This window comes from Chanos chanos, chromosome 12 (genome assembly GCF_902362185.1).
Source record: "Chanos chanos chromosome 12, fChaCha1.1, whole genome shotgun sequence".
Taxonomy (NCBI): domain Eukaryota; kingdom Metazoa; phylum Chordata; class Actinopteri; order Gonorynchiformes; family Chanidae; genus Chanos; species Chanos chanos.
This window is the reverse complement of record NC_044506.1, coordinates 17622644-17637994: the sequence shown is the minus strand read 5'-3', so window position 1 is coordinate 17637994 and position 15351 is coordinate 17622644.

Genomic DNA, 15351 nt, shown 5'->3' with positions numbered 1-15351 from the left:
GGAACAAACGGTGCTTTGCCCCAAAAAGACCGAAAAAAAAAAAAAAAGAAAAGGAAAACCTTCCCCTCCAAAATGTGTAGCAGTTGAATTAATCACATTCCTCACAGAAAAAAAAAAAAGAAAACAACATTCAGATGGCAAACTTGCCTCTCCCAAAATGTCAGGGCGTTCAACCGATTATGCCGAAGACTCGCATTCCCAGACTCCGACAAGTCTGAGAAACCATTACGGAGTAGCACCTGGGGCCTGAATCTCCAATGGGACTTTCCCATTCCAGAGTGGTGCCATTGTCTCAACAGCTCAAGAATCTAACATGTCTGAAACATGGAAAATAACAAGATAATGACGGCGATGATGATGAGGTCCTAACACTTTTTTTTTTTTAAACATTAGCAACACATACTGTTCATTCTTCCAAAAATAGTACACAACAGGCAGCTTGTTATCACCTTTCTCGGTGGTTCTTCGGCCTGGGCAAAGGTGTTTATCAAACGAGGATGAAGTTGGTTTTACTGGGGGATGGCTCTCATTTAAGAACAAATAAACGCTCTGAGCTTTTCTCTCTCTCTCTCTTTTTTTTTTTTCTGCGTGAGGTTCTTAATATCCTTTGCGCGTGGCCTTGCGCTCCAGGAACCTCGAGGTCCGTCTGATATCTTTCCCCGTCAGCCTCAGCCCGTCGTAACTGTCGTCCCGATTTTTATCGGCTTTTGTCTATGGTACACAACATGGAGACAAAGCAAACAGGGTCTTGTGCAATCAATCTCAAAATGCATTCACCTTTAGTGTGTGTGTGTGTGCTTGTGCTTCAGTGATGCAGACAGACTGCCTGGACTCTCTGTGATGAAATTTCTCTGTGGGAGAGAGCAGGGCTGAAGATTTTATCTCCTCATGAATTTGGAGTTGAAGTGGAGGACATTTTATGCCTAATGTTCTTTACACGATCTCTCTCTCTCTCTCTCTGTCTCTTTCTCTCTCTGTGTTCACGTGACTTTGCATAATCTGAAACCATTCCCCATTCATTCCCTTAATATAAAGACTCTGCTCCCCCAGCAGTGAATCAAACACGTGAAGCGTGGACACTGTCCAGAGTGGAGTGGGGGGGGGGGGTGCAGTTATGATGCAGCTGTGATGTATAATCTCGCCTTCTATAGAATGGGTTAGCCAGACTATCTGACAACAGTGTATTTTTGGCACCTCAGGTGGAAATCTTGGCTTATGCACCAACACATGCATGTGCGAGCACACACACACACACACACACACGTGCATACCTACAGAGTTCACCAACTCCAGAGCTTCTAGTCCTCCAAATCCGCACGCGGTGTTCAAAACCGCTCTTGGATTCCACACCTATCTCCCCATTTATGAAAACGGAGAGCTCCAAAAGTCTGGCGTGAGCCGCTCTCTCTTTAATGAGGTCATGAAGGAGGCTTAAAGCGTGATGACTGAGCATTTTGTGAGCCAGACAGAGCAACCATTTTCTACCCAACCCTCCTCCCTTCCCTGGCCCAAAGTCCTTTAAATATTCATTCATAAACTTCTTGGAGCCTTGAATTCTTCGGTCCACATCAAACTGCAATTCCACAGAGGAAGCTCTGAAGACTGAGGGTTGTCAACAAAAAAAAAAGGAGGGAAAGAGAGAGAGAGAGAGAGAGAGAGAGAGAGAGAGGGGGGGAAAAAAACAGTTTGGACAGACTCTTCTCAAAATATTTATGATCTTAATATACCTTGTTGTTTGTGAGCAACAATGAGTGTTGCAGCTGATATAAACGTAATAAACACAGTCTACAAAAAAATGTGCTTTTCAAATTCAAATGTGTTTGTTTTTCATCATCTTATCTTCCGCTGGGTTTTTCTTGGCTCGTAGCATGAGGTCAAATATAGGAAGAAATGCAGGGTAAAGCCCTTAAAATGTCTCCTCCAGACAAGGAGCCTTCTGTCTTATCTCAAAATCACATAAACTGTGTAGACATTTCATTTGCTGACTTGCAGTTCATCATACAGCCAAAAAACAAGTCACCATTCACTTGACCAACCATTTAAAAAACATTTAAAAGGTGCTTTGAATCAAGCTCCATATGAAACCAGTAAATTCTATCATTATATCAACGACTGCATTGGCGTGAGGAGTAGCTCGTCCGTGGTGATGATACGAGAGCGATGAAATGTGAGCGACGGGACACCAGAGCCACATTTGTCAACACAGCCTATGTATTGTTTTCAACGTGTCGATACAAACAGGTTCGAAGTGCCACGGATGGGTTAATGAACAGTTATGATAGGACGTGAGGTGAATTCAGTAATCACCTCTCATGTGGTTTTCCATATGAAGTAGACGGAGAGGGGTGACAGGGGAGGAGGGCATCAGAAGTCTACACACACAGTTGCCAACAGGAACCTCAGGGGTTATATTTGGGGTTATATTTTCCCAGAGGAAAAAACAGATAGAATTTTTATATGAAGCTCACACCCACATGTATTTTTGAGGTTCAAAAGGGGCGAACTCAAAAAGATCTGCGTGTGTGTGTGTATGTGCCTTTGTGTTTATGTGTGCGTGTGCGTGTCCATGTGTGTGTGTGTGTGTGTGTGTGGGGGGGTGGGGGGGGGGGGGGGGGGTACTGCCGCTTTATGTTTTCTGAGGTTTTCAAATAGCTCCTCAGAGCGTTTTTGAAGCCCTGTCCAAACCAGTCCCTCGTGTCATTACCCGCTCCCCGGCAGAACTTTCTAGAACACTGCATCCATCTGGAATGTCCCAGCCTAATAGGGTTTGGCATGACGGATTATGCTTTTAATAATTAGGATATTACAATGTGAGCAGGAGGCTGGCAACAGAGGGATGGAGTGAGAGTGAGGGATGAATATTGTTAAAGAAATGAGACCTTAGTGAGAGGGGGTTGGAAGAAAAAGAATATTCACATGCAGAAGTGTGTGTGTGTGTGTGTGTGTGTGTGTGTGTGTGTGTGTGTGTGTGTGTGTGTGAAGAGGATAGGAATAGCTGAGCCAAGATCCTGTAAAATGAACCTTTCATTTTTACAACACCGCGAGGTTTTCTTTCCACCGAGGAGCAATCGTGCGAGGTTCAGATCGGCTGTTGTCTTTGGATATTCATGTGTGTTTCTGATTATGTCACGTGACTGTGCGTTATGTCCTGATGTGTAAAGAGACAACCGGGAACGTGAAAATGGAAAAGGGCATCGGTGGTGGGTGCTGTGTTTCACTTCCTGTGTAGGGGTTCGCAATGTGGTGTCACTCCAACCCTCACAGCAGAGAGAAGCACTAAACATGCAGGCTGCTAAAACATCCTCTCTTATCTCTCTGTCTCTGTCTCTCTCTCTCTCTCTCACCCCATTCGGTGAATCACATAAATCATCCACTGTCTCAGCAAAGCTGACCTTCCGCTGACCTGCTGGCTTTTAAAAGCAGTTTAAAAGTAAAGAAAAAAAAAAAACAACAACAAAAAAACCCAAGAACAAAAAAAAAAACAACAACAAAAAAAACCCACCAACAGGACCTATCTGCGAGGCCATCAGGCTTTTAAAGCAGGAAAAAAAAAAAAACCTGCTCTAGACATCAATGATAATATTTTCCACATACACATATAAGCCGTAGAGAAAAAAAAAAAGTGTCCAGCCGCTGTATGATAAGCTTAAATCAGACAGGTGAACATATTGTGTTAATCTCATATACAGTCAGCAAGAGCCGAGATAACACGCTCCACTGACCGATAAGACGGCGAAGGCAGAAATTTAATAAAACGTTATGAGACCAAACCCTTGTAAATCCTCAGCTCTGTTTTGGAATATGAGCCATGTTTAATAATAACTGTCATATTTTATTGTAAAGCAAAATGGCCATCCATAATTAAGCTGCAATCCATCTGTCATTTTTACTACACCATGCTATACAACGGTGTTGACATAGCCCGGGGACCGCAAACAAGGTGGGTAGAGAGAGAGAGAGAGAGGGAGAGAGAGAGAGAGAGAGAGAGGACAAGAAAGATAGAGTGTGTGAGCAAAAGAGCAGGCCTCTCCAACAAAGGCATGTCGAGATTCCGAGAGTGCAAGTAATGAAGTCTGCAGTCCCCTAGCTTTGCTCTGCTGAGGAGTCATAGAGAGAGAGAATGAGTGTAGCAGCTGTGAATCCAGGCTCTGTATCCCTCCTTTCCTCTTTCAGGGGAGTTTATCGTCTCAAGAGCAACTCGCAGATATGAGAAAACGTCATTCACTCCAAAAGGGGCCACGGGGTTTTTGGCAAAAAAAAAAAAAAGAAAAAAAAAAAAAGGTCCATCCCAAAAGCCGAGGGAGGGCCGTAAGCGCCCACGGACAAATTAGAGCTGGTTGTATATTTCTCGTTCTAGAGCAGTAAATCCAGGTATATGAATGCTCATCAATCACGTTTGAGGGGGAAACTAACCATACAATGGTCAAAAAAAAAAAAAAAAAAAAGAAAAATCCCAAAACAGATGTGTAGGGGTGGAGCAGGGAAAAAAAATATTGGGTCTTAATTATGAGAGAGAGGGAAAAAAAAAAAAAAAAACGAAAAAAGAAAATGTAGTCTGATACATGCGTCCTTCAACATGAAATCATTCTAAGAAGAACATAGTACATCAAAAACAAATACTATTTCACAACTTTTTGCGATTAAGTTAAAGTTACATTGTTTGTGAAGTGTTTGGGGGGGGAAAGCTCACCATTCCCAAGACTCAAAGCCCTTGTTGGGCTGATAAATGATTGGCTGAATTTGGCCACCAAAAGGTGCATCCTGTAAAAGGAGCCATTTTGGATCAAAATGCCAAAACAGTCAAAAAAAACAGACCAAATGTCTTTGTCATGAGGGAGAAGGACATCCAGATGCAGCTGTGGGTTTCACACAGAACAGATAAAAGTGTTAAGCTTCCAGTACTCCTACAGTGCACTCAGTACATCCACGGTGTTTTTCAGAAGTCATGACTACTGAACAAACAAAGCCACACTGGAGTCTGCTCTGCAGTAATAAAATCTGTAGACTTCTAAGATTATTCATGCCCATTTAAGACCATTAAGTGCCTGTCGTCAGAAGAGAAGAGAATTATTTTTCTGTTTATGCATCATGTTTCTCCTCTCAGGTTTTTTTTTTTTTATTATTATTTTGGATCCTCATACACACGGGGCCTGGTGTTCCTTTTGAATGTTTATTTTCCTCACACTTTCTGTTATGCCTTTTGATATTCAGTTATTCTCTTCTTGGAAAGATTTGGAATAAACCTCTTTGAGCAAACTGTAACAAAAAAAAAAAAAAAGCGAGAAAGAGAGAGGTTGGATCCATTTATTTCTGAAATGAAAAACTGATAACATCTGCTGTCTCAAGGGGTAGTAAAAATATATTTGCACTTTATGGAGGAAACACATGCTGCAACAGTAGTGGCTTATCCGAGTAAATAGGATACGAAATTAATATAAACAGAATCAAGTCAACACGAGATGCTCCTCTCTGCCTATCACAATTGTGTCAAACAGTCTTGGAGATTCTATGGACTTTGGCGAACATGTAAAGTAACAAATTAAATCCACACACACACACCATTCCGTAAATGTTTTTTGAGCCATTCTTCTTCTTCTTCTTCTTCTTCTTCTTCTTCTGCTTCTTCTTCTTCTTCTTTTTTAACCGGCTTTACTCCAGAACCCTCAAACAAATGCCAATGCTCTTCAAAAAAGAACTCTCACATAAATAATGTCTCCAATATTGCACTCCGTTATGAGCTTCCGATGTATTTTCAAATAAAGTGTTATTGTGGAAAGGTGTTGTGTTGACTTTGAAATACCATATGGGCAAAAAAGAGGAAAAAAAACCACTAGACGTGTGGCTCTGAATGAGAGGGTTTAAAGACAAGATATCCATTTATTAAGAGGCGATATCTCGCTGGAAACATTTCAACAAGGGCAGGATGTGTTTGCACTAGTGTATTAAATCTTGTTTTGTACTTCAAAAGCAAATTTCCCTGTGAATTACCTGCCAGAGGAGTATATTTCCTTCCTGTTCATGTGTAAATCAGGTCCTGTTTGCCCTCAACTTCACTCTCTCCCTCTCTTTAACCCTCTCTTTCTCTTTCTCATTCTCTCTCTCTCTCTCTCTCTCACTCTCTCTTTCGTGCTCATTCTTTCCTCTAGCAGTCTTTCAGATTACAGCTAAAATAAATCTGCCACCACTATCATTTCGGTGTAGAAAAAAAAATGCCAGTTATTTCATATTTTAAGGACAGATCAGATAAGTCAGAGGAGTGCTGTCCATCACACAGTACAACAGCAAGACAGAATGACAATACACACAATTAAACAAGCAGCCACAGAACCAACTGAGAAGCAAATTTTCCATATCAATGACTTCCTGTTCCTCAAAAAGTCTATCTTCATTACTCTGTCAAGCTAAAATGTAGACCTGATGTGTTCATTTAAAAGTTTTCTGTTGGCTTCAGTCTTCAAAGCAAAACCTTAGCTGCCATTTTAAAATGTATTTTTCCACAGTGAGGCCATAATTCATGACATTTACAATACAGAACAGGGAAGTCAGTTTATCAAAGCAATGAGCAGTTGTGTGCTACACAGAATCGCGCAAGGTCTGTTTAACTTAAAGTCAAATTTGGAGATTTTATAGTCATTGTTGAGGTACAACGTGTATGAACAAAACCAATGGCCATCAACTAAGTATGAAAAGGTGCTGAAAAGCAATAAAAACCTGTCTCAACCTTGGCCCAAGCTACAGCAGTCCATAAAGCGCTCACTTTCATTCTGCCTTACCATAAAAGAGGAAACATACAAAACAAACGGCTCTGCCCCTCAGGAGCACTGAAGATCAGACAGAAGGAAACCTTAGGGGTGTCTGGAAAAGCTGGGGGGGGGGGGGGTTAGAAAGTTTCACCCTCCCTTTGGTGTTTTATGCTGACATTTTGCGTCTGGAGTTTACGACGGGGTCGTTGTTGACAAGTATCCTGGTCTCAGGCTCCTATCCAGTAAATCAAACCCTGGGTCCGTCGGTGCCTCAGACCTCAGCAGAAGAGCCTAACAGACCTGAGGCAGCAAAAGCTCCCAGAAAACAGACCACCGGATATAACAAGATTCAGTTAATCTCTGGTGTTAAGGATAGACATACTGACCTGGGCACAGAGAGGGAAAGAAATCACTAAGAAAAACGCAAACGAGTAAAAAAAGTGATAATTTATAGAATCAAGGCTTTCACTCAGATCATAAAAGTTCCTAAATTATCATTCTTTGAGGCAAGATTGCGGATTTATGGAACTTTATTGCTTTTCTTTGCTAATATTTTAGCTTAGGTGGGATTTTCAAAATAAACTACTTAGAGCTTACCTACCTAATATCTGATAAAAGCACAGGATAGCAGTGAGTCATCCGTCTGCAGAACTTAACTGTGGTGTCTTAGGTGAGCAGGTAGCAGAAATGGATTCATTCTCTCTCTCTCTCTCTCTCTCTCTGTCACACACACACACACACACACACACACACAGACAGTAGTCCTTGTGTACAGCAGACCCTTTGGCACGACCCTTCAGTGGCACTGCTCTGACGTTTGTCTTAGTGCGGATCTGGCCCCGCCCTAGACGATATTTCAAAGAAAAGTTCAGGGAGCAGAATTCAATCCTGATCCCTCATCTTCGCAAGTCTAGACTCCTCTGAATGTAAGCAGCTTTCTCAAATACTTATGCAACCCAAAGTCTGATAGTCAGATTACCTTCTAAACAGACCATCAATAACCCCAGCCCCCCCCCCCCCCGCCCCCCCACCCCTCTCTCTCTCTCTCCCCTGAACATCACAGACCTTGCCTTTGATGCCATAGCATATATTTCTAACTGTATTATGACTGCTTCACCTTGAAACTCTCTTGAGCTGCTTCTCTCCACTGCTGAGCAGTAAATAAGGGTTGAAATATCTAGGAGACTACATCAGTCTGTTATCTATTAGAAGGATCTTTCGTGACAATGGATGTGTCAGACTTTCAACAAGCTTGTGCACTAGCGGCTCCGCTTTAGCATGCTAGCAGTTCCTCGAGCTGTAAGCCTCCTAGCATGCTAACGGCACACCGAGTTCTTTTTTATGTACCCAGCTGAAGTCATGCATGTCTTAGTAAAGAAAACCCCTGTGGTTGCCTCCCATTAATTCATGTTCAGCATTCTGAGCTGCTGATCTCTTGTGTGTTTACTAGAAATGAGCTTCCGCAGGTTGCCCAGAGCATCCTGAAATATTTGCTCTCTTATCCCAGCTGTAGCATGCCACGCTCTCAGTGTTTGTCTCTCATTACGTACTAATGACACACCGCGCTGCCTCTTCCCAGCTGCAAAATAACTTCACACGACGTTTTATTAGCCGTCGTCAGCCACCGCATTAACGGTGTGTACAAGCTTTGTGTATGTATGCATAATGAAAATTTCATCGTACGCTGGAGTTATATTTTAGTTTTTTTTTTTGTTTTGTTTTGTTTTTTTTTCTGTTTGTTTCCATTGAATATCTTATATCTGCATGGCCTGTCAGTAAATACAGAGTGTGCCAAATGTAAATTAAATATGTGGGAGAGATATATGGAATGCCACAATGATACTGAACCTGTTCGCGTTAATTTGGATCCCAGTCATCCGTGACTGTTAGTTTAATTTTCAGAGGATGATTATGATTGACATAAGCTAATCCCCAGCCAACCCATGCGGCCGCGCACACTTAATCCTGGTTCTCTGGCACATGCTAGTTCACCCAATAATGAAATGCATTAGTAGGTATTTCTATCATATGGGATCCAGCACACAATCTAACTACGATAACACTGATCAGAGTCTCTGTATCTTTTCAAATCAATGTATTCCATTCGCATTTCTTAATGTGACCGCCTGGTAGCTGCTCAAGGTCGATGTTGTACAGCTATTGTGTTAAATTCTGCTTTTTGCTAGAACGTTCTGACAAAGCACAAGAGTCTCAACCTAGACATGAGTGATTTGGAATTTAAATGGAAGGACTCGAAACAGACACAGACAAGAGAAACAGACATCGAGTCTCTGAAAAAAAAAAAAAAAAAAGTTATATGTATTACCCCAGCAATTTATGCTGGATGAAACCCATCATTTCTGATGATGCCATGAAGTTTTGTATGGACCACAGACCAAGCAAAGTATAAATATGCACAGAAACATAAAATCTTAGTGATGTAAGTCATAACCACTAAATTGTTAGCCTTGTGATGCCAAAGCCACAGTAAACCCAGAAACGGCGCATAGCGGGGTGACTCCTCTGCGAGATAAAAGAGGATTGGTCTAGAGTTCGTCTGGGTCATGTTCAACGGTATCAAACAAAAATTCCTATGTCCCACTAAACAATGAATGGTTTGTAACATGACTAAGATTCCTGGTACCGTCCAAGCTACTGTGGAACAAAATAGAACCACAACCGCTCTCAACCTTTCGCTTAATCCAGACTCGCTCGTCCTCCTGCTCAGGGCAAAAACAAAAACAAAAACGAAAAAAAAAAAAAAAAAAAGAATAAAGTCAAATTCCTTGGTAGGCAGCAGGCAATCGGCAATAACAACGTAATGTGGTGTGGATGTGGTTGTTACATTAGAATAGGACATTACACAGGCTCTGTTGGTCACATGCCTTTGCCCAAGATGGAGAGAGATCCAGCAAAGATTGGCTTTGATTTCCTCTTTTTTTCGGGATGGGATTGTGGATCTTGAGCAGCTGAGTATCAGAGGTAGCCGAGCAGACCCTTTTGTCAGGCCACCTTAATAAAAAGCCCCGATAAAAGCAGAGGAGGCAGGGGACGAGATGGTGGGGTTAGCGTTATCGCGGCGTTGGGACATGAGCGGCCAACCTTTAGCGCTCATCCCATGAATGCACTGAAATAGAGGCCAAAGCCAATAAGGATTGGGCAATAAAGTCTTGTTTTGCCCTGAGTGTGTGGTGATTGAGAGAGAGAGAGAGAGAGAGAGAGAACAGGTACGCAGGTTTAAACAGCAGGACCGTGTAATCATAGAGGAACTATGCTGGGGTAAAAAAAAAGAGATCCATGGGGAAGCAAATGTTATACAAATAAAGTGTGGGGTCATTCAGGGTGATGTCAAATTTGATCAATAGTGTTTGACCTGTTTTCTTTCACTGAAACGTTTCTTATGAAAGCAAATAATAAAAAAAAAAACGGGAAAAAAAAAACACAGATGCCCCCTCCCGATTCCTAACGCTGTGCTCTATTCCAACTACACACCCCCCCCCAGGCGAGTTATGAAAGTTATAACCTATGAGATGACTGGTTGCAAAAATATTAATTAAAGCATTGAACAAATAGTTTTCGTTGTTAATGAAGGTATTATTTTTGCATGAGGGGGAAGCGGGGGTCTTGCCGGAGGTTTCAGAAAGAAAGAAATTGCACGTGTGTTTGCATTGCTTCGTTTCTCCGCTGCAGGAAAGCGCTCCACACCGAAAGATTTGTTTGAGTCTGCAGGCCGTTACTGTGTGAACTATGTTTAGAATTTAAGTGGGGGTCTCACAAAGGTTGTGACCCCTCCAGAGGGGCAGGAAGGCAGTGCTTACAGCACGTCTGTGACTCCGTTTTTCCCCCCTGCGCAGATCATTATGCTGGTATGCGGGCCAATATCAGGTTGCTTCTAACCACTCATTTTTTTTTTGTCTCCCTCCAAACATGATAAACGCCAGACACCATTTGTCACAGACAACGCTAGCCCTGCAAAAACGCTTTCCGAAGCCTCGACCAGTTTTCGCCCGTTCTAACCTGCGACCAAAGACGACACCCGATACCCACCGTGAATTCTCCCTGAGACGAAACGTGTTCACAAATCAAACAGAGGCCGGGAAACACGATGTTCCATGGGTGGATTTACGGTCAGCCTTAGTCTCTCAGTGAGGGTGGAGGGCTGTGTTAGGCTGTCACCAGCTCAGATAGGGGGAATTGTCAGAACATTACACAATGTTTCCGCTCGGCAACGTGAGAGACGTCTAGTACGTGTGGAAACTGTTTTACTATTATTGTATATTATATACATGCTGTCACGATATTTCTCCATCTCGGCCAGATGGCCTTGTTGACTTTTATTAACCTAAGAAAGATGGTTTGTGTGTTGAAAACTTAAACATTCCATTTGCAGGATGTCTGCAAGTCTATACCGTCTCACTGCCAACCTCAAACCGTTTTCGCCTCTCCTACTGCTCCATAGCGGCTTCTTTGGTTTTTTACATTTTCCCGCGTTTCTCTTTTTCAGAAGGAATGTACAAATTTTGTTTATTCATAAACGAGTAAAAAAAAAAAATGCGATTTGAAAAATGAAAACAAGTATTTGCAGGCGCATAAGAATCATGCCTGTCTTTTTTATGCCCGTGGCTTGGCGTCTATGTAGGGCAAAGCTTCCCCGGACCGCTAACAGTAAAAACCAGGAGATTTACACACTCTTCCTCTCTTTGGCCTTCAGCCCACATCTGCAAAAACCAGTAAAGCTCAGATTCACTTTCACTGATAAAAAAGAAGAAACTGAGACAGAGTGAGGTGGGAGATAGAGGGGGGGGTTGTGGGGTACAGCAGGGAGCCAATCAGAAGTTAGGGAGGGAGCGTGATGTTTTTTTCGGGTCCGGCCAAAAGGGTGTTGAGTAAAACAAATAGAGTTTGTCTGTTTATCCACTCTTAGTCACATGCTTGCTCTGATTTTATGTAGCGTGAGGGGCTAAGAATAAACCTAAACATGTTTATATCTCACTGCATGGACTCGAATGTATCCAGGAGGCCATCTGTTCATTATTGTGTAGATCATATGTTGACACTTAGCTTTCTGTCAGCCGTTGTCTGTCTGCATGTGTGCGTGCGCGTGTGAGTGTACGTGTGTGTGCGGGCGCGCGCATGTGTGTGTGTGTGTGTGTGTGTGTGCCTGTATTTGTAAGTCTGTACACACAGACCAGCTGGACATGGAACTTTGTCATTGTGTAAGCACCTCAGCCCGTTCATGCATTCATGTGCACCGACATCATGTGTAGATGTATTTTAAGAGTGTGTGTTTCTGTGCACTGATGTGGAGGTGTGAGCATGTGTGTGTGTGTGTGTGTGTATGTACATGTGTGTGTATGTGTGTGTGTGTTCTTGTTTTTGCTAACTAGGGAAGACATCTGACTGAAAGGACAATGTTCTGCTGGGGCCACCTATATAACCATAGTTCCCACCAGTAAAAAACATTGAATAGGTTTTTGGGTTTTTTTTATGAGAGATATTTTCTTATTGCTAAAACTAAAAGTGTGAAAATGTTTTTTGGTTAATGGAAGTCAGTGGTCAGTCCCCAGAATGTGGTATACAAGGTGTGTGGGTGTGCGTGTAAGTGTGTGCATGCCTGCCTGTGCATGTGTGTGTGTGTGTGTAAGTGTGTATACATGTGTGTGTTCGTGTGCATGTGCATGCGTGCACACGTGCATGAATGACTGCATGAAATGTTTGCACTCAGTAACATCCAACATGTGCCTGAACGTTAGTGGACAGCGCAGTATTTTAGTCTGGCCAGCCTACACAGTCGACAGTCCCTGCTTTATTACGTGTGGCTCAGTCCTGCATACGTGTGGCTGTGCTGCACTGCTCTCTGGGTGTGGTGCTAAAGGGCTAGAGTTTCAGCCATGCTGCCATTCTCAGCTAGGACTGATTCCTTTACCATATGCTGGATCACTCCCAAACGTATACACCCAGTCTCTTATAACCAAACATACACAAACCACACATACACACACATACACATACACACACACACTCACACACACACTCACACATATACAGCCTTACACACTTGAGGCCCCATCATAGCACTCCGAGAGGATGTTTGCTTGGCCTGAGGCCTTTCAAACAACCACAGTACAACTTTTGAGTTGAGAGGCTAAGCAAAGTTAAGGAAAAAAAAAAGTCACAAATCCACACCTTTCTTCCGTTTAAATCATTTGACAGACTTGCCTCTGTGACATGGGTGGTCGTGCCAGTTTATCTCTCTCTCTCTCTCTCTCTCTCTCTCTCCGGCGCGTTCGGGTTCGTCCTTCGAGTATGAGTGAGGCGGCTGTCACCATGCGGCTATTTGTCAGGTACATCTGACAAACTGAGCGCTGTCGGCTAAAGCCTGTGATGCAAGAGCGGTGCAAAGGAAGGCAGCGAGCTAACAGCCGAGCTCTCAGAGTCAAGATAACAAGAGGAAGAAAGACAGAAATAAAGCTCCAGCAATTTTCCAATGTAAATTTAGTCTTCAATCCAGTTTCCTCCTCCACCTGTAATGTGATTTATGGACAAACAACCCCCCCCCAAAAAAAAAAAAAAATCCGAGGCAAAAGTTAGAACAGCAAAGTATTAAATAAAATGAAAGAGTCAGGGGTGGTTTTATGTAGTTTGGAAGACATTTTTGGAACATTATAATTTCTGGGAAATAGTTTGGTGCAAAGAATCAGGTTATCGTGTCATCCACAACAATTTTGACATGGTTACCAGTCTTGGTTATAACAAAATCCAGGTTTCTGTGAATTGTATTCATGATGTTTCACTGAGGTCTTTTGGGAGGGAGGGGGGGGGGGGGTTATAGAGGAACCAAAAGCAAGATAATTTTCTCTCCACTTTCAGAAGTATTCACACCCTGCATAAAGAGGTATCCTTATGTTCTGATTACAGCATTTTCTTACAGAGAAAAGCAATTTCAACCTCAACTGTAGCCTCTGTCAGAGGGCCAGAGGAGTCCTATTGTCAAAACAAATTAGAGACTGGCTGCCTGGCCTGTCTCTTTTTTTTTTTTTTTCTCTCTTTTTTTAAAATGGCGCAGGTAGAACACAGAGGGGCTGGAGACACAAAGAGAAGAAAGAGGCAGAAGAGACAGAGATGTAGAAGCGTGCTTTTTGTTCGTTAGCAGCTCGTCTTTTGGAATTGAGGCCGAGAGAACACCCCCCCCCCGAATGAAACCGCAGGGATGTCGTCTCAATTTACTCAGTGTTACTTTGATAGTGTCACTAGCTTTTTAAAGGCTCTTCTTTCATTCTCTTAGATATTCAACTCAATTCAAGAGAGAGAGAGAGAGAGAAACAGACATGCAGTGAGTGGATAAGTGTGTGTATGTGTGTGTGTCTTTCAAAAGTCCCTGAAGATAATTGAGAGGGCCTGTGGTGATGAGAAGACAAGAATAATGTTGATGGAAAGATCAGGGTCTAGTGTCTGGACTCATCAATCCAAACCCCAAAGCCCTGGTTACTTCTTAAATCCATCGTGGAACCTTCAAACGCAGCACAGGTAATGAAAGCAATTGGCTGAATATTAGGTAGACCTTAGGTACACTTTTACTGATGATGTCAGATAATCGCTTTTATCATCCATCACTTTACATCATCATTATCATCGCCGTCATATAAAATAACCATCGGTTTACATGAACTCAGCATTACAGCGAAACAGAACGTTTTACAGAAGGTCACTGCAACCAAGCTGACCTGTTGTTAACCTGTGAGTACGCCCTGCCTAACCACATTCTCAGCCGCTAAATCGTCAATTACCAGGCTGTCGGCTGGAGACAGCTTAGGGGGATTCCAACCTATAATGACAAACAACACAGTTGACCTGTAAGAGACCATTTCTTTGTTTTGTTCCTTAATGTGGATGTCAATTTAAGTTTACAAATAAATTCATTCATCATGTGTAGAATAATTTTTACTGACAATAGACCTATTGTTCCTCCTGTACTACTATTGAGATTGCTAGAACATTATTTGAGTGTTGCTCTAATTTTAGCTAACGTTGAAGACTATGATGGGCTTATTTCTCCGTTTAGCAAGATAATAGTATCCTCTTTACCCTTTCTTACAAAGTCAAGATTTGCCTTCAGTTGCTCCCGATTTGACTCAGTTTTTGAAAGTTTCTCTGAACAGCTCTGTCGTCAACCTGAAGAACCCAAAGAAGCAACACTTCTTAAGAGAAATGACATTTGGTTAAACCGCCCTTGTGTCATGAGAGTGTGGGCTTTCTCACCCTAATTCAAAATAATGCAATAACCAACCAATGAGTTCCGTGTTGCCATCCGTTCACGGTAAAGCAAACACCAGAGGCCTTTTAGAATGTTTTGATTTAAAGATGTAGCTAAATCCCAGGAAATGTTTTGCTCTGGGCTATATTTAATTGCAGAGGTGGAAGAAATAAGATTAATGTTGTCATTAAACGTGAGCTTTGGCTCATTAAAACTCCTGACGCTGATTCATGTAATTCAGCATTCGGCTAATTAAGCCGGAATTATTTTGATTGCTTGTTTTAATTAGAGAGATGGTACTAACCTCGGTTCTAAAACCATGTATGTATTTAAAACTACAGTCTGTATGTGAAA